At 39.4% G+C, this 25,715-nt stretch overlaps 1 protein-coding gene and 1 pseudogene across 3 annotated transcripts in view; one reads left to right on the plus strand and one right to left on the minus strand.

The window, feature by feature from the left end:
• Positions 1 to 876: 876 nt before the first annotated feature.
• Positions 877 to 25,715, plus strand: part of GALNT1 (polypeptide N-acetylgalactosaminyltransferase 1) — a 127,718-nt gene continuing 102,879 nt past the window's right edge. For 2 of the 3 annotated variants that reach the window (XM_063077070.1, XM_063077072.1), the window contains exon 1: positions 877 to 957. The gene's annotated coding sequence lies outside the window, so the exon portion shown is untranslated. The remainder of the gene's footprint in view (positions 958 to 25,715) is intronic. The other variant, XM_063077073.1, reaches the window with a different exon arrangement.
• On the minus strand, positions 15,406 to 16,192 carry LOC134362111 (large ribosomal subunit protein eL27-like; annotated as a pseudogene).

The following is a 25,715-nucleotide window of genomic DNA, read 5'->3' on the forward strand; positions in this document are numbered from 1 at the left end:
GGTCGGTGGCCTCCCCTCTCACCGCCCACCCTCGGACCTGCACCTCCTGCATCCCGGTCGCCAGGCGCAGGGCTCAGCAGGGCCGGACGAGGCGCCCCGACAGTCCTCCAGCTCCAACCCTCTTCCGCGGCTCCGTGCGGCCCCACTCGGCGGTCAGGGGCAGCCTCGTGCTGGGGCCCGGGAGCCGAGCCCAGGGCCTCGGCACGGTGAGGACACCTCCATTTTCTCCCACCCGTCACCTGCTCGACGTGCAAGGGCCCGAGTTTTATTTTACTTGCTGCGGCAGCCTTTGTCCATACACGGGTTTGGGCGGATGAGGGGGGAGGCCACTCGGTCCGGACGGCACAGCCGAGCCCATCGCAGACGAAGCCGCCCGCCAGGGGCCGTGGCCCGGCGCCGCGGTTCTGCGCCTCGCCGCGGGTCGCGCAGGGAGGGATAGCTTTGCGGAGAAGCCGGAACCTCCGGGGCCCCCGGGGAAGCGCCGCCGCCCCGAGGTGGGCTCGCAGCAGGGGAGGGAGCCGGCGCATCCGGGCGAGCGCGCGGCGCCCCCGCCTCCCCCGCGCAGCCGCACGGGCCGCGGCTGCCGCCGAGCACGCGGCGCGCTGTGAGGACCGCGCCCGAGCGGCCTGCGGGGCGGTCCTGTGGCCCCGGCCCGCCGCGCCTGAGGCGGCCCTCAGAAAGCGGCAGCGGCGGCGGCGGCATGCAGGGCGGTCTGGACTAGCGTTCCGAGCCCGAGAGGCCCGGCGCGGAGGCGGGGGCGGGCGCGGCGGAGGCGGGGCCGGCGCCGGGCCCGCCCGCCCGCCGGGGGAGCCGCCGGCAGTGGCCGAGGAGGCGGCGCGGCGGACGGCGGCCCGAGAGTAGCGCCCGCGTTGCGGCCCGCGGGACCGCGCCGCGACCGCCCGGGCCGGCCCCGAGAGCGTCCGCCGCCGCCGCCGCCGCCGCTGCGCGTGGAACAGGGTGAGTGTCTGCCTGCGCCCGGGCGGTCCCGGACCGCGGCCGCTTGCGCGGGGCCGTTGAAGCGGGAGGAGGCCCGAGCGCGTCCGCGTCCCCTGTCCCTTTGTGGCCGGCGCTGCTGTGGGTCGGGGCGCGGGCGCGCTCGGCTCAGGGTCCGAGTCGTGGTCTTGGGGCCGCTGGACACGCGGCGTCTCTTGTTGGCGCCTGCGGCGAGCAGCGAGTTTCCGTCCTACTTTGACATTGAGTTAAAACCGTTTTTCTTTAGAAGACGGAAGTTTGTTTTATTGACAAAAATATAGCTAAATATGGCTTCTAGGTTCGGCCGTGTGGTACTTGGAGCCGCGGTGCCAGTCTGACCCTCGCCGGGCCCGGCGCGACGGGGGAGGGGAGGACATGCCGGCGGCCGGGGGTGGGGGCTTCCCAGCCGCTGCCCCCAAAGAGGACCCGGCCCTGAATTAGCAAATGTCTGTGGCTGGGAAGTAGTGGTCTTTAGGTAATGTGGCAGACCTTCCTGGAAGAATGAATGAATGAAATGTCATTTACTCACCCATAATCAATAACGTGCCCATTTAAAGATGTACCAGGAATTGAGATGATTTGCATTGTCATTGCCTCTCTTACCTGGTCAACCTTGCTAAGCGAGTGTCCTCCCCACCGACCCCCCCCTCCACATTTATGACCTTGGCCTCATTCTTCATTCTCAAAGCCATTGAGCTAACCAACCCGTCAACCGAATTCTCTTGGCATTTTTTGGCAAGTGTGGGCAATAGGCAAAGTAGTCTTCGCGATTGTGAACAGTTTCTGGAGGGCAGAGAATGTCACGTTAACCATATCTTATATTTAATACATTGCTTTGTAATAATTCCTATCAAGAATCCTGAGGTAGGAGGTCTTGTCTTCATTTCGCAGATGAGGAAATTGAGGCCCTAAGAAGTTGAAACTTTCCAAGTCACAGTCTAAGTGGCAGAGTTGGGATACAAACCTAGATCTTAGTCCAATGCTCTTTACATCAGATCTATGTCTAGACCTGGAGTGGCCAGTGTGGTCTCCACTAACCACATGTGGCTGTTCAAATTAAAATTAAATTTAAAAAAAATACAGCTCCTCAGTCACACTAGCCACATTTCAAGTATTCAATAGACAAATGTGGTGAGTGGCTACATTGAACAACAGGGCTGGTCTAGACCATAGTCATTTATTTATTTGGTAAATAAGTATTTATTGAGTGCCGTCTGTCCACGAGCACAATTTTAAGTCCTGGATATACTGTGGTGAATAAGGGAGACAAAATTTCCTTGCCTTTATGGATCTTACATTTTACATAATAGTTTGAGGATGTTTCCATGGTACTTTAGAGCCTTGCTATTCCAAGTGTAATTCGTGGACCAGCAATATCCCTATCCCCTGGGAGTCTGGAAGAAATGCAGAATCTCAGGCCTCACCCCACATCAGTTGAATCAGTATGTGCTTTAAACAGAATTTCAGGTTACTTGTGTGCACTTTGAAATCTGAGAAGCTTTTGTTCAGAACGCTAGAGATAACTGGGTTTAATAAGTGTTCTAATGGTTTGTTTGGTACCTCTTTTATGCTGCAAAACTCTTGGGAGCACTCACCATTTATGAACACTTGTTAAATGCCTGGTTTCTTCAATAGAGTTTAAGCTTTATGAGAGCAGAGATTGTGCCTCCCTTTTAAGCCATGTATCCCTAAAGCAGTAGGCACTCAATAAATGCTCGTTGAATAAATGAATGAGCGCACTAGGATAGTTAAAACTTGATGTTAATCGCAAGCAGTCACATGAGGTAATTCTCCTGGCATAGGTGAGAACATGGGACCAGAGTCAAAATGAAGGTAGATCTATTTGTAGCTTTTCAGCTGGAAGCTTTAGCTACCCTGGCTAGAGAATTTTTCCTGGTTGACTAGCATGCTCTATCTCTCTTTTTAATAATGAAAATAATATTAATATATTTTCATCTTAATCATATATTAGCTAGTGCCTCTTATATAGATTTTTTTTTCAAGTTAACTAAATTCCAGACCTTATCTGTATTTCACCAGTTTTTCCATCAATACCCTTTTTCTGTTTTAAGATCCAATCCAAGGCACCACATTGTATTGGGTATCATATCTCTTTAGTCTTTGGTCTGTGATACTCAGTCTTTCCTGATTTTCCATAACTTTGGTAGCCTTGCAGAATACTGTCCTAGCTTTCCTTGATGGACAGCTTTCCGTATGCCAGATAGGATCATCCAGTTCTGGAAAAAGGATAAGGCCACAACAGGGATAACCCTATTTCTGCTTTTACTTATTTGCTTTTGTAGTACATACATCTATCGTGGTTACATAACAATATACAACTTTAGTACTTTGTTTTCAGTTACAGATTTCTTTGATACAGTTCCTAATTAGTTGAGATTCAGAAGTGTTATAACATTGCCTTCATGAATCACTGTTTTAAAATATACTGAGTTTTATTTTTATGATGGGTTAGTTGTTGGCTGAGGTAGAGGAAGAAGGAAAGAGAGATCAGATAAAAAAAAAAAGCAGTAGGTCAAAGAGGGACTAAGGCAAAGGGAGTGACAGATAATAGAGAAAACGACTGGGGCACCTGCACAGACAAAAACTAGGAGTGAATACTTATTGTTTGTTCATTTATACAATTAATGTTATTGAGTGATTAATGTGTTCTGGACCCAGTGTTAGAGACTTAAGATAACTGAGGGATGGACAGCATTAAACAGATAAACATGCAGAGAAGTACATAATAATTATATTAAGAAGTACATAATATATAATAATTATGATGATGAAAATATATTAATATTATTTTCATTATTAAAATGAGAGATAGGGTATGCTAATCAACCAGGAGTAAAACTCTGGCCAGGGTAGCTAAAGCTTGCACCTGAAAAGCTACAAATAGATCTACCTTCATTCTGACTCTGGTCCCATGCTCTCACCTGATGCCAGGAGAATTACCTCATGTGTGACTTCTTGGGATTAACAAGTTTTAACTATCCCAGCGCGCTCATTCATTTACTCAACAAGCATTTATTGAGTGCCTACTACTTTAGGAATACATGGCTTAAAAGCTCCATAATTACTCTCATATTGCTTATTCTGTCTTTCCGTTATTTCCACAACACACATACCTCTTTCTCCGTAGACACTGTGCTTCTGGCTCTGTGCCCTTATATATGATCTCTCTTCCTTCCCAAGATCTTCCCCTCTCCATCCCAGCTTGTGGAAGTGCTACCTCTAGTTTAGAGATTTGCTTAAATACCATCTCTTTTATGAAGCCTTTCACTATTGACTTATTCCTATGTTTGTCACTCTCCTTGAGTGGTGTTTTTTGGTATATACTTCACATTTATGTTTGTGCGTCCTCAGTCCAGCACAGAGCTGGGATTAATATTAGAGGTTATAGGGAGATCCATACTTAAGTGTTCACATTTAGGTGATGACCCTTAGAACACTGAGTGAAGGTCCAGTTCTTTTTTTAATTAAACTTTTTATTGTGAGATAAGTGTAGATCCACATGCAGCTTTCAGAAATAGTTCAGAAAGATCCCATGTGCCCTTTGCCCAGTAGCTCCTAGTGGTAACTTCTTGCAAAACTGTAGTACAATATCAGACTCACGGTAGTGACATTGGCACAGTCAAGATACAGAACATTTCCATCTCCACAAGGTATCCTCAGGTTGCTGTTTTATAGCCATGCCTGCTTCCCTCCTACTTCTACCCCCTCAAGCCCTAACAATCACTAATTCGTTCTCCATTTCTATAATTTTGTCATTTCCAGAATGTTTTATAAATGGAACCATACAGTAAGTACCTTTTGGAATTGGCTTTTTTCACTCAGCCAAATTCTCTGGAGATTGATCCAAGTTGTTGCATGTATCTATAGTTGCTTCCTTTTTGTTCCTGGCTAGTATTCCATAGTATGGATGTAATTTTATGGTCCTTTACCCATTGATTATCTGGCTGTTTCCAGTTTTCTGGCTACTACAAATAAGGCTGCTGTAAGCATTCACATACAGGTGTTTGTGTGAAGTCTTTGTTTCTCTGGGATAAATGCCCAGGAGTACAATTACTGGGTTGTGTGGTAGGTGAATGTTTAGTGTTTTTAATAACTGCCTAACCGTTTTCTACAGTGGCTGTTACATTTTTACCTTCCCACCAGTGATGTATGATCAGTTTTTCTACATCTTCACCACATTTGGAGTTATAACTATTTTTTATTTTAGCTATTCTGATAGGCACGTAGTGATATCTGATTGTGGCTTTAACGTGCATTTCCCTAATGGCTAATGATGTTGAATGTCTTTTCATATATTTACTTGTCATCTGTGTATTTTCTTCAGGGAAATGTTTTTTGCTTATTTTCTAATTGGATTGTCTTTTTTCTTTTGAGTTTTGAGAGTTCTTTATATATTCTAGATTCTAGTGCTTTGTTAGATATGTGTTTTGTTTGTAGCATGTCTTTTTATTCCCTTAACAAGGTCTTTTGCAGAGCATAACATTTTAATTTTGTTGTAGTCCAATTTCTGAATTTATTTTTCTATGGATCATGCTTTTGGTCTCAAGTCTAGGATCTGTTGGTCTAGCCATAGATCCTAAAGATTTTTTCCTATGTTTTTTTCTTCCCTAAAGATTTTATAGTTTTACATGATCCATTTTGAGATAATTGTATTTAAGATGTGAGATTTAGGTCAAGGTTTATTATTATTATTTTTTGCCTGTGGCTGTTCAGTTGCTTCAGAATCATTTGTTGAAAAGGTTCTTTTTCTTCTCTTGAATTGCTTTAGTATCTTTGTTCAAAACGTGTTGGGCATATTTGTGTGAGACTATTTTTGGATTCTCTAATGCTGTTCCATTGATCTGTGTGTCTGTCCCTCTGCCAATACCACAGTCTTGGTTACTTACATGATAAACCTTGAAATGGGGTCGACTGATTCCTCCCACTTTGTCTTTTTCAGAGGTGTTTTAGCTATTCTGTTCCTTTGCCTTTCTATATAAATTGTAGAATGATCTTGTCATATCTACAAAAAAGTCTTGCTGGGATTTTGGTAGAAATTGCAATAGACGTGTATTTGGGAAAAATTGACATCTTTACTATCTGTGTTGCATTTTCCAATCTATAAACAGGGTATGTCCTTACATTTATTTAGATCTTTGATTTCTTTCATCTGCATTGTGTAGTTTTATAATGTTAACTGTAGTGTTGTCATAGATGCTTGTCTTAGATAAATGTCTTTATCAAGTTGAGGAAGTTCCCTTCCTGTTCCTGTCTTCCTGAGAGTTTTTATCATGAGAGGACGTTGAAGTTTGTCAAGTGTTTTTTGTGTGTCAATTGATATGATTTTGTGATTTTTCTTCTTTAGCCTGTTGATAATTGTAGATGGGTTATATTGATTGATTTTTGGATATTGAGCCAGTTTTGTATCCCTGGAATATACCTCACTTAGTCATGGTGTATACTTTTTTATATATCGCTGAATTCTATTTAAAACTATCTATCTAAACTAATATTTTGTTTAGGATTTTTGCATTTATATTCATGAGGACATTTAGCACTATAAGTTTCCCTCTCAGCACTGTTTTATTTTGTCTCACAAATTTTGATATGTTGTGTTTTTATTTTCTTTCAATTCAATGTATATTTTTATTTCTCATGAGATTTCTTTCACCCACAGATTATTTTGAAGTGTGCGGTTTAGATTCCAAGTGTTTGGAGATTTTTTTGTTAACTTCTGGTTTCTAGTTTGGTTCCATTGTGGCTGGAGAACACACTTTGCAATTTACATTCTTTTAAATTTATTCAGGTTTGTTTTATGGCCCAGAATATGTTCTGTCTTGGTATATGTTCTGTTGGTCCTTGAATAAAATGTTTTCTGCTGCTGTTGAGTGTAGTGTTCTAAGTGTCAGTTAGATACTGTTGGTTGATAGTGCTGTTGAGTTCTGTGTCTTTGCTTATTTTCTTTCTAGGTATTATATCAGCTGTTGAGAGAGGGGTATTGAAGTGTCCATCTATAATTGTGGATTTGTTACTTTCTTTGAGTTATATCAGTTTTTGCTTTACATATTTTCTAGCTCTGTGTTTGGTGCATACATATTTATGGTTGCTGTGTCTTGGTGGATTGACCCTTCCATCATTATATAATGTCCTTCTTTGTTTCTAGTAATTTTCTTTGCTCTGAATTGTACTTTCTCTGATAACATAGCGATGGCTGCTTTCTTTTGATGGTATGATAAACCTTTTTCCATTCTTTTACTTTCAACCTGCCTATGTTGTTATATTTGAAGTAAGTTTCTTGTAGATAGCATATAGTTGGGTCATGTTTTATAATCCATTCTGCCAGTCTCTGTTTTTTCTTTGGTGTTTTAGACTATTTACATTTAATGTAATTATTGATATGTTGGGGCTGCCGTTGTATTTTTTATTTCCTATTTGTTTCCTGTTTTTTCTTTCCCTGACTTCCTGTGGTTTATTTGAACATTTTTTAGAATTCCGTTTTGATTTATCTATACTGTTCTTGACTGCATTTCTTTGCATAGTTTTTTTTCTTTTTACTGGTTGCTCTAGCTATTATTTGTTCTTAACTTATCATTATCAACTGGTATTGTTATTTTACCTATTCAAGTGAAGTACAGAAACCTTACTTCCCTTTACATTCCTTTATGCTCCCCTATTTATAATATAATTGTAAGTATTTCCTCTATTTACATTTAGAACCACATCAGACAGAGTTATGGATTTTGCTTCTGTAGTCAAACATAAATTAGAAAACTCAAGGAGAGGGAAAGTCTACCATATCTGCCCAGAGCCTATTGTATTTACCCATAGTTTTGCTTACTGTGTTCATTTTTCTTTAGTCTGTTTTTCTATGTTGTTCAGATTGGGTAATTTCTATTGCTCTGTCTTCTAGTTCTTTTCCTTTATCCCTTCCATTTTGCTGTTGAATCCATGCGCTAAGCTTTTTATTTTGGTATTTTTCAGCTCTAAAATTTCTATTTTGTTCTTTATATCTTCAGTTTCTTTGTTGAGGCTTTTAATTTGTTTATTTTTAATTTGTTTCAAGCATGCTTGCGAGTGTTTGAAGCATTTCTGTCACAGCTGTTTTAAAATTGTTGCCAGATAATTCTAAAATCTCTGTCATCTTTGTGTTGATGTCTGCTGTCTTTTTTCATTCAGTTTGAGTTCCCCTGGCTCTTGATATGATGAGTGATTTTTTTAAAATTAAAACCTGAACATTTTCATACTATGCTATGAAATTCTGAATCTTATTTAAGCCTTCTGTTTTTGCTGGCTTTGTTTTGATACCATTTCAGCAGGGGAGGAGGGGAGGCATGTGGCGCTACCTAGTTATTCCTGGGAGGACTTAAAAGTATAAGCTCCTCACTTGGCTTCCCTTGACCCGAGAGATAGAATATCTTGTCATTGCCAGGTGAGAGTAGAGGTCCAGGATCACCAGGGGAGAGGGTGTGGACGGGTGTCTTGTTACCAGCTGACATGGATGAAATCCTGGGCTCCCTAGTTGGCCTTCTCAATACCAACCTTGTGTGAGGGGTTTGGGGCAACTTGTTACAGCCTGATGAGTATGTGAAGTCTAGGCTACCCACCTGACCTTTGTTGACATGGGTAGGGTTGGGGCCACAGTTTTGTCTGTGGTGCTTGTTTAGACTAGAGTAGTTCTTTCTGAAGTTTTCTTTCGTGCGAGGATGTCCCTTTGCTGGTGTTTTGAGAAAGCAGGCTTTTGTTGGAGCTTTTTTTCTTTCTTTCTTTCTTTCTTTCTTTTTTTTTTTTTTTTTTTTTTGTCTGTGCTTGTTAGTATTTCCAGGTTGCCAGCTTTTTCACCTCAATATCTGGGATATAAGAGGCAAAAATAAATCCCAGGGAACTCACCCTGGTATTCATTGTGTTGTTCTTTTGGGCTTGGGGTCCCTAGCCAGTCATCGTCTTATCTCCACACAAAAAAGTCTCTCGTTTGTTTTACATATAATATTCAGAGTTTTTAGTTGTACTTAGTGGGAGGAATAGGAAAAAGTACATCTGCTTTATCTTCCCATAAGTGAATATCCCTGGAGGACCAGGACGTTTCCACTTTTTGCTGGCTGATGTTTTCCTAATACACATAATATGAATTGTAAGAAAAATGAAATTAAAACTACAACATATAACTTCTGTTTTAAAAATTATTAGATTCAATAATTGTAAAATTACTTTGTCAGGTTTCTATCAGATTTTCTAAATGTTTACTCTCAACCTCTCTACTTACCTTCTCATGAACTAGGTGCCAGTTTGCTGCCTAGCGACTATACTTTAACTAGCACCGCCTGGAGAGTTACTACTTGATTCTTTTTAAAATTATAAATCAGTGATTAGCTGTTCAGTTTAACTTTTCTTCTGCTGTTTTCATTGTTTTCTTGTAGGGACATCCTCAGTTTGAGACCATTTTTAGATCTTAAAGAGAAGGGATGTTTAGGATTGTTTTTAGGGCAAATAAAGAAGCAGTAATGAGAGTTGAGTGCATCTCTGGTTTCAGGTGATTCATTTTTAATTTTCAGAATTCTTATAAAGTCTTATAAATTATAGAATAAATTTTTGTAAGAATCCTTAAAAGTCATTATAATTTATGACTTCTGTTAGAGAACGTATGAGTGGTTTTGGTTCTGTAAAGATGTTTAAGTATTGGCTTTTGGTATGTTATTTTTTGGTTGATAGTATCAGCTATGGGACAAACTTTATGAGACACTATATAAAACTTTTCTGTGGATCCATGAAGTGATTTGAAGTGACAGTTCCTTAGGTTTAGATGTGATGGGTTTTTGTGTCTTTGGCAGTTATGACTTCTTTCCCATTAAATTTTTTGTTTAAAATATTTTTTTCAATTAAAAAAATTTTTTTAACTTCCTATTTTTATAAAGAAGTAGAATTTTCATTGCATTAGTAGAGCCACATAATACTTATTGGCTTTTTCTTTGGAAATGACACATTATGTTTTGTAATTTATTGATTACCTTCAGGTTAAAGAGTGGTTGAAGATTTCTGGGAATGTTGAAAGTCTCATTTTTTCATTACTAGGAATTAGCAAGTTATCCATAAACACTTTACTAATCTTTACAAGTCTCTGTGGATGGCAAGGTAGGAAAGCAGCAGTGTTATAGTGGTGAAGCCTGACTGCTTTGGAAATCGAAGTCCATATTCTGTTCATATTAGGACTACAGGATTAGTTTTAACTGTTTTAAGTGTTTCCATGCAAAGGGAACACTATCTGAAGTAACAGCGTTGTAGGGAGATTAGCCATGAGAACTTAAACTTTTACCTAGATTAGGGATATAGGAAAACTAAAGGAGCTTTGCCACTGGGGATGGAAAATGATAGTAAGATGGTCTCTGATCTGACACTGGGAGGAGAATATGAAAGTAGAGGGAAGAAGAGTGTGGTTAACTGCAGACTGAGAATTTCTGAACAGGGCTGGAAATCCTTTGATGAGCAACCTTTGGGTCATTTCAGGGTATGAGACATATAGACATTCCTGGAGAGAATGGACTTTTGTCTGGAAATGCTTTTGAGTTAGAGGAGGGGAAACAACACTGGCAACTTATCAGCTGGCCCTTACTCTGTGGTGGATCCTTGCCTCAGAAGGGAAAATTTGAGCAGTATTAGGGGAACAGTGAATTGGTTCAGACAGACTGGAATATAGGCTACGGATATTGGAGATGGTCCTGCAAAACACAAATAAAACACAATGTAGATAGCCCTGGCCACATGCCAAACACTACTGTAAGTGCTTACTTATATTAATTCATTTGATCTTTATAACAAAATCATATGGCGTGGAGAGGTTAAGTGGTGTAGCTGGGATCAGCACCTGTCCCCATGCCTGTGCATTTGACATCAAAGTCTAGCTCCAGAGATTATGAACTTGACCAAGAAACTAGACTACCTTGCTTGGGTAGTTTGGACAAGATTAAAAGGGGCTTCAAATACCAAGCAGAAGAGTGTGGATCCAAATAGGAAGGCAAGAGGGAGCTGTTGAAGAATTTTGATGAGGGTATTATTGACATGACCAGAATTAAGCTTTAATGTTTGTGTAGGTGAGCAATTGTTATTTCAAAAGACCAGAGGTAGGAAGTGAAGCTAGTGCACTGTGTATACAAGAACATACAGGTCCATTTTATAGATGAAATTGGATGTTCTTGTCAGTGGGTAAAAGAAAGAGAAGTCAATCACTCACCCTTTAAGAGGATGCTGCCATTAATAGCAATAGAGAAAATCAGGAGAGTTTGAGGATAGTTAATGAGTATGTCTTGGGACTTGTCCAGTTGCAGGTGCCAGAGGTACTCCACGTAGAACTGTCCTGTAGGCATCATAGTGGAAAGACTGGATTTAGTGTCATCGGTATTGAGATGATGAAAATGGGGAGTGGTGGAGAGGGCTAGGAATAAAATCTGGGGGATACTGACAATTAGGGCCCTAGAAAAGGTAAGTGTATTTTACATCCTCATTTAGCAAATATTTATTGAGTATCTGCTGCATGCCAGGTACTGCAAATACAAAATGAATAAAATAGACCTGGTTCCTGTCTTTGTTGATCATACAGTCTGATGAGGCAGACAGAAATAGAGACAATCAAGTAAATAATGGAGAAATGATATTTTAGCTGAGACCCAAAAGTCAAAAAGATTTTAATAATACAAAGTGTGTGTGTTGGGCGGGGGAGGATTCCCTGTAAAAAAAAAAAAAAGAAAAAGAGAGAGAGAGAGAGAGAACGTATATGTAGAGTCCATGTAGCACAAGAGCACTTGTTCTGTTTAAAGAACTGGAAGATCAGTATTGCTGAGGGGCCACTGGTGCAAAGGAAAGGGGGTGAAATGAAGGGAGAAAATTGGCATAGGACAGCTGATGCAGGACCTTATCTTCAGTGCTATTGAAAGGTTTGAGTAGGAGAGAGCTCTGCTTCAGATTTTAAGCAGATCGCCCCTGCTGGAATATGAAAATGGTTTTGGGCGAGAGGGTAGCATGGATAAAAGGGAGGAATGGAGACTCTTGCAGGAGGCCTAGACTAAAATGGTGGTGGTGGATATGTCTGAGGCTGAGGATTAGACTCTGGTGTTTCAGTAAGCTGCTCTGGTCCTACCCTTAGTACCTCTTTTTTTCTTTATTGTGTTCCTACTGTTACTTTAATCCATCTCTGTCCCTTATAGACTGAATTCCTTAGGAAAGGGTAGGGAGCTTCTCTTACTGGTCTCTCAAGCACTAGTGCCTACCACATGAGATGTGATCATTAAATGTTGAATAAGTCAATGTACTTACCTTCAGAGGTACATGACTGTGGCCAGGTTTTAGACTGAGTCTTTTTCCTCTTATTCTTTCCTTGAAAGAAACTCTTTAAGACATGGGAGGCTGGTGGCAGTGTTACAGGGGAGAAGGAGTGTGCCGAACACTTGGGACCTGTGAGGAGGAAGCACAGAAGGAGCTTGTATGGCATTCAGTGGTATTTTCATATGTCTGACCATTGGGAGGCCTATGTGATTTCCTCACCAGGAGAATTAGAAGAGGGCAAAGTCAGGAAAGCGAAGAGAGGAGATCTTATAAAGAAGACAGTCACTGATGTCCAAAGCTCTTGAACAGGTAGGAATGAGAAAAGATTTCTTGCTTTTTCTCTGCTCTTTGTAGTTTCAGAAGAGAGGTTCAGCCTACCAACAGGAGACTGAAGGGGGCTAGAAATGCAGAAGTAGATGGTAAAACTACTGCTGAAATCAACTTGTTGGGGAAGGTTCACTGGTGCCTTAAAGATCAGTTTTATTTTAAGAATAAATCTCATTGTCCTAGCAGATTTTGACTAATTCACAGTTCAAATGAGCTATTACAATATATTATTGTAATAGCATGGAAAATATCCCTTGTAAGGTACTCTCACATATAACAAAAAAGTAGTAACTTAATATGTGAGAAGATTGTACTGCTCCATTTTGCTCAGGGCGAAGAGAGGTAGGGTCTGCCTGGGATTCGCTTTACCCATATCCACGGAGATGCTTGATTGCCAGCCCTGACCTGTTTTGTTTCAGTTTGCTAGTAACTCCCAGACTTGAGGGAAGTGGCAGTGACTAATCCAGGCATGCCATCATCAGGGAGCCTAAAAGTACTTGCAGTACCACGTTCTGAGGGGTCAGAGACTTGAAGAAAGGTCTTCAGATTTCTCTTAAACTTTCAGCAATGGAAGAGCATTAGTTTGTTTAGTAAACCTATGGCGACAACCTGCTGCATGTCCACTTGCCACCCTCCAAACAAAACCAAAAATGATTATGAATTTAGGGATGCTTTCTTCTCATCTGCTGTCAACATGTTTCTACGTAAAAATACTATTGGGAGAGTAAGATAATAAGATAATTTGTTTTTGCATTATTAAATAGTGGAAGTCTTTTTTTTTTTAAATAAAAAAAGTAACACGTTTACATAGTAAAATATCCCGACTGTACCCAAAGGTATACAGTGAAAAGGAATTGTTCCACATCAGTGATTTTTTTTCTTAACATTGTAATTGGAAGTCATAGATATTTCTGGGCCAGATGAGAGTTGTCTCAGATTTATTTTGTGAATTAGAATATGGAATATGATAAGTAAGGTAGAGGGGAGAGAAATCACCAATTGGGTGTGACTTGCTGGTAGACATTTTTAAAAAGTTAAAATTGGGATGCATTTTGGGAAATGAAAGAAAATAGGGAATGTGTATTTTGGAGAAGGTGCAGCAAAGACCAGGGAAAGTAGGAGTTTTGGGAGAACTTAGGACACTGGGTATTAAATATAGAGATTAAGGTAAATTATGTAGAAGAAAGAAACACAAAGAGGCTCTTACAGACAGCAGGGGGTTTATCTGAGCCCTGAACTTTTAAAACTTTTTTTCCCCAGAGACACAAAATGAGAGCTAAAACCAGCTTGATTCAAATTGGGTAAGAAGGTGGAAATAGGTAGGCAGTCAAAGTAGGCTGGGATCTAGTGATGTAAACTTGGGTAGTAAGAATAGAATTCCTGGAAGAAATTGTTAAACCTGAACCAAGCCAGCTGTTTCATACTGTTCTCTGACCTCTGAATATTCTCTGCCCTTAAATACTATTGAACTGTAGTAGAGTTTCGTTATGAACTTGAACTTTCTATATGCTAAAGTGTATTGAACTTGGGAAAAAGGATTTTCACCAGAGAGAGAAAGAAGAAAAAGTCGCCAAGTCTTGGTTCTTTGTGAAAGGTCTCCCCACTTTGTATTCTTGTAGATATCACCAGTGAACCTGAGGTTAAGTGCTTTTTTATCATACACCTCTTTAAAGGGGGCCTCATAAAAACATTTGCCCTAGAATTTCACCAGGCAGAAAGTTTCAGTGAAAAGTAGGTGGTTCCTCTTCTTCCCACACAACTCATAGCTATCTGATTTTTTTGTGGTGGGGGGTGCGGGCAGTGGCCAATATGGGGGTCTGAACCCTTGACTTTGGGGTTGCAGTACTACGTTCTAACCAACTGAGCTAACTGGCCAGCCCCTCCCATGCAACTCTTTTTTTTTTTTTTCTTTCCATGCAACTCTTAGCTCACGCTGCAGTTCTCTGCATCTCTGCGGCAGTTTTTTACATTCATATATGGGTATAAATCTTATCTCATTGCTCATCACATTTGTCTTTGGCTTCTCCCTGTACTTCCTAAGACATCTTTCCAATACTTGTTTTTCTTATTCTCAGCACAGCTCCCAGTTCCATTCTTGACTTCCAGCATAGTACTTTCATGCTATACAGCAGCAACTGATCTTAGTCCACTTCTCAATTGAATTCTTTGGTTGCAGGCAGTAGAATCCAACTCTGCCTAACTTAAGCAAGAAGTAACATAAAAGAATTAGAAACTTACAGAACTGGTGGAATGCTAGAGACCCAAGCTTGGAAACAGGCAGAAACTAAGGCAATTCTGGGGGAGCTGGGAAGCAGAATTAGAGGAATTAATTATCTGATTAGGATGTTACCACTGAGATGATTGAACTCTGTGTATTGAAGTTTCTTGCCCAAGATTTAAGACTCTTGGAAAGTGCGTCTGATTGGCTGAGCCTAGGTCATGCTGGATATATCAGTGGTGAGAGAGGGATTTATTTGCAGGAACCTCCAGAAATCCCTTTGTCCTCCATAGCAGAAGAGTAGACACATGTATTTATAGTCTTACCAAGATTATGCAAGGTAGAAGACAGGAAATTCTCCAAAAGGGAATAAGGAAGGGGAAATGAATGGATGCTGGGCAGCTAAAAAGAAATATCTCCTCCAGACCCCTTTTCAACATCGAATAATTTCATGACTCTTCACATCATAGTAGTTTACTTGCATGAGACAAATAATAGCTAGAATTTATTTAGTGCTTTGCTTAATACAGCTAATGCTATGTCTGATCTCAGCTATTTACATGCTGCTCCTTTAATCGTCACAAAAATCTTGTGATGTAGGTAACCACTTGTGATGTAGCTAACATCCGATAGCAGGTGTAAGAGCCAGAATGCCAACTCAGGTAGTCCAGTGCTACATTGCCTCTATGCTGTTTAAAAAATTACCATGAATTAGATAATACTTTTAAATGAATTTGGATTTTATTAGTCTTTAAGAGTATCTGTACGGGTTTTTTTAGTGTAAGTCTCACAAAAAAATTTAACTTCTATTTTATATTTTCCTGCAGCCCCTCATCCACCATCCAGCGTCTCTTATCCTATGAATGTTTTCCTTTTCCCAGTCTGATAGTACAGGCCGCAGTCAGACACATGATTTTTTTTTTCTTTTTAATGACCAAAACAACAACAAAAATGTGAAACCAAAGGTTCTGGATGAACCATTTGTTCTTGCCTGTCTTGTACCTCTCTTCAGACTTGACCTTGGCCTCCTGTCGGGCCTTGCATTTAAGAGCAGGGTCTCTGAAGATGTCCTTGTTGGTGATGGTTTCGTACAAGGGGATATCCACAGAATACTTTGTGGGCACAAGGTGATTGTAGTTATAAACTTTCACAAAAGACCCGATCTTTGACCTCTTGGTGGTTTTTTTTCTTGCCCCTGGCAGCTGTTACTTTTCAAGGATAGCGGTCAATTCCAACCACCAGAGCATGGCTGTAGGGGCGGTGTGACGTGCCATCACTAATGTTCTTCACGATGATGGCTTTGCGTCTGGAGTAGCATCCGGCCAGGACCAGCACCACTTTTCTGGGTTTCACAAGTGTGCCCATTTCGGCAGCAGCTAGCCCAGCCAACAGCAGAAGAGGTCTACATATTTTTAAATGGTAGTGTCACACGCACACACACACACACACACACACACACACACACACACACGTACATACATACACACACAAACTAATTATATAATTTATTCTGAGTTAGTAAGGCAACTCCTCACCTTCCCAAGGCTCCTTGTCTCCTTGGACTGTAGATTAGCAGCCCCTGGCTGTCCTTGTAGTGGTGCATGGTTGTCTCCTAATCATGGCCTCTCTTCCCCACTGTGTGGCAATCAATGGACTCTGAGTTATCTAAGGCAATCATGGTCATCCCATTCCCCTTGCTAGGGATTGATTCAGAAATAGGCATGTTATCATTTTAGGCTGAGGAAAGTTTGCAGAAGCTTCTGGGAAAGATTTTTTTCTTTGTCAGAAGCATGGGCAGACTTTAACAGTGCTATTTACGGATAAGTTGTAGATGTAAAATGTCTTAAGGCTAATAGACTATGAAACCATAACAAATATAGTAAAAATCTGAGATGCTTCATTGCTTTTCAAAAACCACTCATTCTTAATTCCTAGCTAAGTTTAACCACATATTTTTCCAATATCTTTGGAAAAGATATCCAATCTTTTTGGCTATTAAAAAAATCTAGTATTTAAAATATTCTAAAAACCCATTATTTGGGGGTTCCAAATTAGAGGATATTTGAGATGAAGGTATATTATAGCTCATCTAGGGCAACTTCTTTGTTATTACTGATCAGGAAATTTAGATCTAGTAACATAGATAGATAATGGCAAAGCAGAAACTAAGACCCAGGTCCTCTGAGTCCTAATTTATGCAGTTTCTACCTTACCAGGTTGGCGGACTAGCCTATTTGACAGTATCTTGGTGATTTAACTTGTGAACACCCAGCAAAAGGAATCCTGTTACCTCTTTCCATTCCAATTCTGCATTTCAGTGTCAGTTGGCATGCCTTTAGCTATAAGCAAACAGAATTCCACCTCAAACTGCTTAAACATAGGAAATTTACTGGCTCACATAACTGTGAGTCTAGGGGTAGGGTGAAGTTCAGAGTTGGCTTAACCTAGTAGCTCCAGCTCCATCCCTCTCGATTCTCTCAGCTCTCCCACCTTTTTGAGCTAGTTTCTTCCTTGAATTTGGTAACAAGATTGCTGCAGCAGCTCAGAGCCTTGCATGCACCCTACACAAAGAAGGTGGCCTCTTTCCATGCTTCTGACAAGGAAAAAGTTTTTCCCAGAAGCTTCTGCAAACTTTCCTCAGTGTTCTTTAACACTGTTCTTTTTAGCATCATAGGAATGTACAGCACTGTAAAAACAAGTCTTTATATTAGCAGCTGTGGCCAAGCAATTATGAATATTTAGGCATTTATATTTGTACATATCAAGGTAGGAGTTATGCCGTACTAACAAACAATCTCAAATCCCAGTGGCTTAAAACAACAAAACTTGTTGGCTTTCTTACTCATTGACTGGTAACTCTGTTCTGCCTCATCCTCCCTCTTGTACCCAAGCTGAGGGAGCAGTTACTGTCTTGAATGTTGCCAGCACCGTTGTAGAGGGAAAGAGAACAGAGCAAATTGTGCACTATCTCTTAAAGCTTCTGTATGGAAGTGATGCATGACATTTCTGCTCGTTTCATTGTCCAGAGCAAGTCATGTCGGTAATAACATATATTTCAAGGGGGTGGAAAAGTACCGACCTACCATGTACCTGCAGAGAACCAGAGGTGGATAGCACTAATGACTATCACAGTATCATGATAAATGTAAAATCTCATCTGTCTTTCAACTTTATGTGTAACAGCTAAGGGTTCAAGGCTTGTTTACCCTCATGGAACAAGTAATGGTATTGAAAGTAACATTATTTTCTTAGGTCTTGCTTATTTTAAAGACACTTTTAGACCAATTAATTAGAAAAAGTCCTGAAAAGAGGAAATACCAATTTCTAGGTTGGATCCCAAGTTCTTTCTAGAAAGTAAAGATTTTCCCTTCTCTCAGGTGATACCAGAGAAGGAGCAGAATAATTGTGCTTCTTTACTTTACATTACAGGACAACCTGCCCATCCCTGTCCCTCTCCCTTTATAAAGAAGCATTTTGCATTTGAATTCCCTTTTATTGGCAGCTAGCTGGTTCTGGGATCTGAACCCATGACCTTGGTGTTATAAGGCTGAGCTCTAACCAGCTGAGCTAACTGGCCAGCCTGCATTTGAATTCTAACGTGGGTAAAATCACAGGAATCCCTTGGAATGTTTCAAGTGGGGTTTGGGGTTCTAGATCAGATCCCTTTGTTTATGTCTGGGATTTAAACAGATTCTGACCATCCTGTGTATGGTACACCAGTCGTAGCATTGGGCCTGAGGAAACTTCCTAACTCGCATAGTCCCTGCTCAGAGATGCTGTACCCTTGGTTGGTCATATATTATACCCTCACAAATGTGCACCAGACCCAAGGCAGCCAGGTCAGTAGCAGCCACTGTGATAGAACCTGGCTTGTAAGTGGGGCCAGCCACTCCTCTCTTTTTCTTAGAATTTAGCTTCCAAGACTAAGACAGAGGCCCTATTTCTAACACAGTGCCATGAGAGAGTAAAAAAACTGTGATCACCTATAGCCTCAACATTAAAAAAAAATGTGTGCTTTCAAAGGTTTTAATTTTTTTGCCACCTTTAAATCTGTAGGCATATTTAGACAATGTAATTTAAAATTACTGTCAGTTTTTCTGCAGTAGTCATAAAAATAATGGCATGGGTAGTTGAAATAAATAACCCCACAGAATTTTATTTTGAATTATTTCCCAATTCTCCCTTCAACATATTTTCCTTGTTTTTTAAAAACCTTTGTCATAGTTGCTGCAAAATTTATTGGTTTAGGTTTAAATTTCTTTATTTTCCTGTAAATTCTCTGAGAGCTCTAATGGATCTTGAGAAACTCACAGGAAAAAGGACAAAGAGAAGCAAAGGGTCTTTATAATCTACAGTGTAGATAATAAGTTCCTTACAACTGAGAATGATACCTGTGTAAGTGCGGCAGGTATATGTAGCTTGTAGGATGCATGGAAGAATAGCCAACATGTTTGTTACTAAAAACCTACTGCATGTATCCATGTCACTACAGTTTATAAAAAAATAAGTTAATTACTTTTATTAGCCAGTAATCAAATAGTTTTTGTATCATTTTGCAGAATCACTTCAAACTTAGGTAAAACTGCTGATAGGAATAAGTGGAAGCAGCTAGCTACTTAAGCATGATTCATAGTTAAATAACTTTAAAACTTGAATGTCCGCCTTCTAATAGTTATTGCGGGGAGGGGGAGGCGGGGGGAACATTTTTGTATCTTGTTTCATTGGCATACCCAGTTTTGTATGGTGTTTTAACTCATAGACAATATAATGCAAATTAGACCTTGTCTTCTAGCATTGTAGGCTCAGGTGAATACACTAGATAGGCAGCTGAAGAGAACTTCTAGAAAAACGTATGAGTAAACAAACTATTCATAGCGTGTGAAAATTAAGAACCTTGTGGGGTTAAGGGAGTTTGTAATGTAAACAGCTACTGTGTAGTAGAGCTACTTCTCACGTAGCGAAATCAGCTCAGTCGATTGGAAACTAACTACCATCTTTCTAAATTAAATAATGTGGGGATCATTTACTCTAACTTCTCGTGTGCAGTTACAAAGCTGGAGTGCTGAATCCAGCTTTCAGTTGTTGGCTGACTTTTCCTACAGTCCACTGTCTAAGGAGGAGCCTTTCCTTTCCTTAAATATTCACGTGGGGAGCTGAGATCATTGATGTGGATACCAGCAACCTCTTGCATCATTAAGGTAGAAACATAACAGGGGATATTCCTCTTTGGGTGTGTTGCCCTTTATAGAATGGCACTTCACAGATCAAATTCAGTTTAGTAATCTGATGACCACTTAAGTAGTACATATTATATGTAAGCGTTAGACTCAGTGGGTGGTAGTTAGATGAATAAGACATAATTCCCACCTTTAAGAGATTAGATGTAAAAATAGCTATAATTAGAATTAAAAATTTGGTTCAGTGATTTTGTCATTCGTCTGATGTTTATTAAGCACCTACTACTATAAACCAGGCTCTGTGCTTGGCACTGCAAGTTCAGAAATTCCTTCCAAGGACTCAGTCAAATGGGTGAACTTGGCATTCAGAAATACAGTACATGATGACATTAATAGAGGTGCCATAAACGGAAAAGTATTGAGAAGGTGAGTCCCAGTAATATGTCAGTGGACACAGCCCCAGGTCCTGGGGATACAAAACTTCTGCTTTCATGGAGCTTTGACCTGAGTCTTGCAAGTGTTTGGCAGATGGACAAGCAGAGGCCATTTCAGACAGAGGAAACAACACATGTACAGACATAGAAGCAAGAGAAAGCATGGCCTATTTGGGCAGCTGGGAATGGTTGGATGCAACTGAAGCACAGAGCATGTGAAGGAGGTGCAGAGTGGAAGCTGAAGTGTTATGGGGCTGTGATGGGCAGAGTCCCAGTGGCCTCTGCCTAGAATGCTCTTCCGCAGGAACTTCCTGTGGCTGGCTGCTTGCTCTTCCATTCTCCTGCTCTTCCAGTCTCCTCCTCAGTATACTGCCTCTGAAAAGCCTTTACTGATCACCCGGTGTAAGGGGACTACCCAGTCGCTTGCTAACATGCTAGTTCCTCTTTTTATTTCTTCATGGAGTGCTCCTTACTAGCTGTTACTTTTTGTTTATCGTCTATATCCCAACACTTGACTACAGTTCAGTGAGAGCAGGAACCTTGTCTGTCCTGTTTATTGTTGGATCCCCAGCACCTAGGACCTAGCATAAAGTTGGCATTTAATAAATGTTTGTGGGGCTGGCCTGTTAGCTCAGTTGGTTAGAGTGCAGCCTTGTAACATCAGGGTCAAGGGTTCGGTTCCCCATACCAGCCAGCTGCCAAAAAACAAACAAAAAAATAAAATAGCTGACTGCACATTAATAAATGTTTGTGGAATGAATAGAAGTATAGATTTTTTTTAACTACTGATTTTTTCTTTTTTTGTTTCTTTCTTTCTTTATTTTTTTTTTTGGTGGCTAGCTGGTAAAGGGATCAAACCTTGGATTTTGGTATTATCAGCACCACACTCTAACCAACTGAGCTAACCAGCCAGCCCTTAACTATGGATTTTGGATTTCATTCCATAGATTGGTGGTTCTCAGTCTCACAGTTCTTGAGATCATTTTACATTAAAAAAATTTTTGAAGAACCACAGAGTTTCTGTTTTATAGGTTATATATTGATATTTACCATATTAAAGATAACCTAGAAATTTAAAAATTATTAATTCATTTAAATAATAAATCTATTACATGTTAATATAAGTGTATTTTTATGAAAATTAACTGCTAAAACAAAAAGATCAGTGAGAAGTGTGACATTGTTTTACATTTGTGCAGATCTCATTAAAATCTAGCTTCTCGTAGCTGGATTCTCGTACTTTCTTTCCTATTCAGTCTATTGATATCACATCATGCAGCCTCTGGAACTCAGCCGTATATTAGTACTTACAAAGAAATGAGAGTAAAAAGGCAAATGATGACTTGGTGTGGTATAAAAATAGTTTTGGCCTTGTAGACCTCTTGACAGGGTCTTGATGACTCACAGAGGAGGGGAGAGGTCCCTGTACTACATTTTAAGAATTGCTGCTATAGGTGGATGGTTTTCAAACTTTTTAGTAACAGGACTATAGATTCAATTAATATCTTCTACCAAGCTCCAGTGTATGGAACAGATAAAGGTGGAGCTGTTTGAGTTAAATTGCATATGTTCTGGGGGTAGGGAGGAGGGGGAGGTCCCTGGAGCCATGCCTTTCACTTTCTTTCTCATTCCTTGGGTAAGATACTAAATCGGCCAAGGGATTAATACCTCTAGGGTGGAAATATTGCTTGAGAGTGAGTGAGGCAGATGAGCATATTGTGGGAATTTTCTTTTCCTTTCTTGTCTTTTCTTTTTTTCTTACTTTTTAATTATTTAGACCAGAGCCACAGGTCCAGGATGTCTTAATCATGTGCTCCACTGTGGGGATTTTTTACTCTGTACCATAGTTCAACTTTTGGTATTTTACTTCATGGCTTTTTAATATGTCATTGCTTACTACTAACATTTTAAGCGTTGAAATATAAATATTAATATTTTATCAAGGCTATTTTCCTTTAAGTATGTGATTGTTGGTTTGCTTTCACACACAAAAAATTTAATTGTAAACAGAGACTTTTATTTATTTATTTATTTATGTATTTAGGCAGCTGACCAGTATGGAGAACCAAACCCTTGACCTTGGTGTCATATCAACACCATGCTCTAACCAACTGAGCTAACCTGCCAGCCAAGACTATTTTGTTTCCGGGGTTTACTTTTCCAATTTTGTTTAAGTCAGTAAGAAAATTTACTGTAATTTGCAGCAATATTGTAGAAATATTGATGTTGTTAAATATCTAACTCGTGTTTTTAAAAGATAGTTTGCTCTCTTTGCACATCTGAGAGTATGTAAAATAAAAATGTAGTCAAGGTCCAATACATAATCACACAAAAGTAAGGAGGTGAAGGAAATTAGATTTGAGGAGTTGGGAAGTCTAACTTTACTTACCAAATACAGGAGCTCTCACGGTCTGGACAGTGGAGGAGAATGGCAACCGGCGAGAGTAAGATGGAGCTTTAAGCAGCATCACCAGTAGCTGATTTTATTATGTTGCCCTGTTAAAATGCCACATTTGTCTGCTTGAGGAAACTCTTTCAACTTGGTCTATTTTGTGTTTTTGTGAAACTGTTTCTAATTTTTTTGTCTTGAAAAAGGAGGGATTACAACAGAAGTTTCCTGTAAAGCTTCTGTTTTTATAAGAAAATCCTATTTCTAAGTTTCGTAGGCCCTGCCTTTTGGGAGTTTTATCTGACAGACAACATGAAGTGGCCTTATTACCGTCATTATTTATTACCAGTATCATTAAGAAAGAGATCATTTATTGTATATAGTTATAACACAGAGTTTATAAAAAATATGAGATGTAGCTTTATTGTCTACCTTTTAAGAGACAGAGGGAAAAATTGAGAGATAAAGAGAAAAGCAGTGAAAATAATTACAAGCCTGGAAAGTAATGTCTTGGGTTTGGAGTTAAGTTATTTTAAGGTGTGATTTAATAACTCAGTTTCATACATGATTCTTATGAAAAGAGAAAAAACCTGTTTTAAAGAGTTATAAATAAAAGATAGAATGAGATAAAATTGTACAAGTTGCCTTTTGGATTAGGTTTAACATTTAAAAGAGCTGCCTATAGTGCTGCCAGTTAAATTCTAATTATCTTTAGAAATATGAAAGACAATTCTGCTCATTTAATCATTCATTCAGTTAAACATTAAGTCCTTACTTTGATCCTATTATGTTTATTTTAAAATTTCATTTATTTTAATTTTATTTTTTTAAATAGGTAACATCATAAATTTTTGAGCAGCATCTTCAATTATATATTAATATTAAAGTATGTCCCAATTTCTTTGAAATAGATGGATCATGTAGTATTAACTTATCTTTAGGCTACCTTCCATCCTACCTCACACCAAGAGAAGAGGAAAATACCCATAGTTTCTTACAAGTTTATATTTAATAACAATTAATTGGTGGTATGTTGTGGAAAATATGAAATGTTTTAGTAATAGCTACCCTGTTTAAGATTGCATCCTGCTCACTGCCAGGAACTCCTGATCCTCCTTACTTGACTATTCGATTTCTTCTTTCTTTCTTATGCACTTATTACCTTCTGTGATATAATACAGTTTACTTAGGTTTATTGTTTGCTGTCTGCTCTCTCCTCCCACATAGGTACTTTGAATGCATTATTCTTTGTTTAGTTTATTGATATGTGCTAAGTGCCTAGAACAGTGTTTGGCACATATTTGTTAATTGAATTTTTCATTTGACTTTTAGATGAGATACATTTCTTTGGGGGAAAAATAAGCTGGCATACTATTCAGAACTTTAAGAGGCTTTTGTTTCTGGAAGTGTGACAGATTAGAGACTTTTTAAAAGTCCCACATTATGAAACATTACAATACTGGACTGAATATTCAAAATATCTTTTAAATGCATGATTGAGCTGACAAGAAGTAAGGAAACTCCTCAGAGGCCAAAAACAAGAAATTTTGAATTGAGAGAGGTAAGCTTGTGATACTGGCTAATGTGCTGGGGTTTGCCTGGAAGCCTATAGCTTTGGCTCTTACATGGTGACCATGGGGTAACTAGACAGAGTCAAGGGATCAAGCAAGGTAAGAAGTGAGATCCAGAGACCTTTGTGTAAGTCTAACACTCCCTGAAAAAAATCAGCACGTAAACTAGGAAAAAATAAAAAACCTATCCCATAGTGCAAGGGTTGAAGTGTGGAGTGGGGAGAGTAGAAGTAGGGTAACAGGGTTGCCTATCTCAGCTTGTTTTTCATTGGAAGGGTAAAATAGTCTTCCCTGAGAAATTGTAACTACAAGTTGTCTACTTTAACTGGATTTGGAGTCAGAGTTCATACCACCTGAATGGCACTGCCCCCCATCCCCCGCAAAAAAAACTAGCCAAGAATTTAGTGAAAAGTGGTCTCGGGTTGTTACAACTGAGAGTCAAAAACCAAATCCTCTCTGGAGGAATATAGGAACACAATCCTCAGAGAATTGACACTTAAAGTTTCCAGGAACATGAGTTCACAATTAAAAAAAAAATTCAAATAAGCCACAGTGAGTTAACCAGTGCAGATATTCTAGTTGTCAGTTATAGAATATAAAATAAATGTTTAATATGGTTAGAGAATATAAAAATATGGCTAAAGAACAAGAGGCCTCAAAAATAATTGGGCAAGCTGAATTTAGCAATGGATAAGGGAAATACTACATACTGAACAACAAAGGATTTATTCCAAAAAGACAAGCTTGGTTCTGCATTAGAAAGTCTATTAGTGTAATTGTCCACATGAGCAGTTGAAAGTTAAAAAATTATATCCTAAAAGATGCAGAAAAAGAATTTTATTTCTTAGAGTCAATATGAATATCTTCATAGAAAATTTAACAGTCCACAGGTAGGACTTATAATAGTTAAGTAAGTTGCTAAATATAAGATCGATATAGTAAAATCTGTTCTGTTACTAGAAGCATATAATATAACTAGCATATAACTATAATATAACTAGCAGCATATAATAAAAAATGTAATAAAAATATTTTACAATAGTAAAAAAAAGTGGCTACCTAGTAATAAACATAAAAAGAGGAGGCAAGATCTTTAAATAGAAAGTTATAAAAATGTATGGAAGGACATTAAAAAAGACGAATGTGGGGACATACCACATTCATAAGGAGAAAAACTGTTTCTTATTAATTATCAACCTGCCATTAATATATAAGTTCATTGCTATTTCCAACTCCCCCTTCACCCCCATCCCTGCAGGGTGTGGTTTTTGTTTGTTTTTGTGGAACTTGACAATTCTAAAATTTATTTGGAAATAG

Source organism: Cynocephalus volans, chromosome 13 (genome assembly GCF_027409185.1).
Source record: "Cynocephalus volans isolate mCynVol1 chromosome 13, mCynVol1.pri, whole genome shotgun sequence".
NCBI lineage: Eukaryota > Metazoa > Chordata > Mammalia > Dermoptera > Cynocephalidae > Cynocephalus > Cynocephalus volans.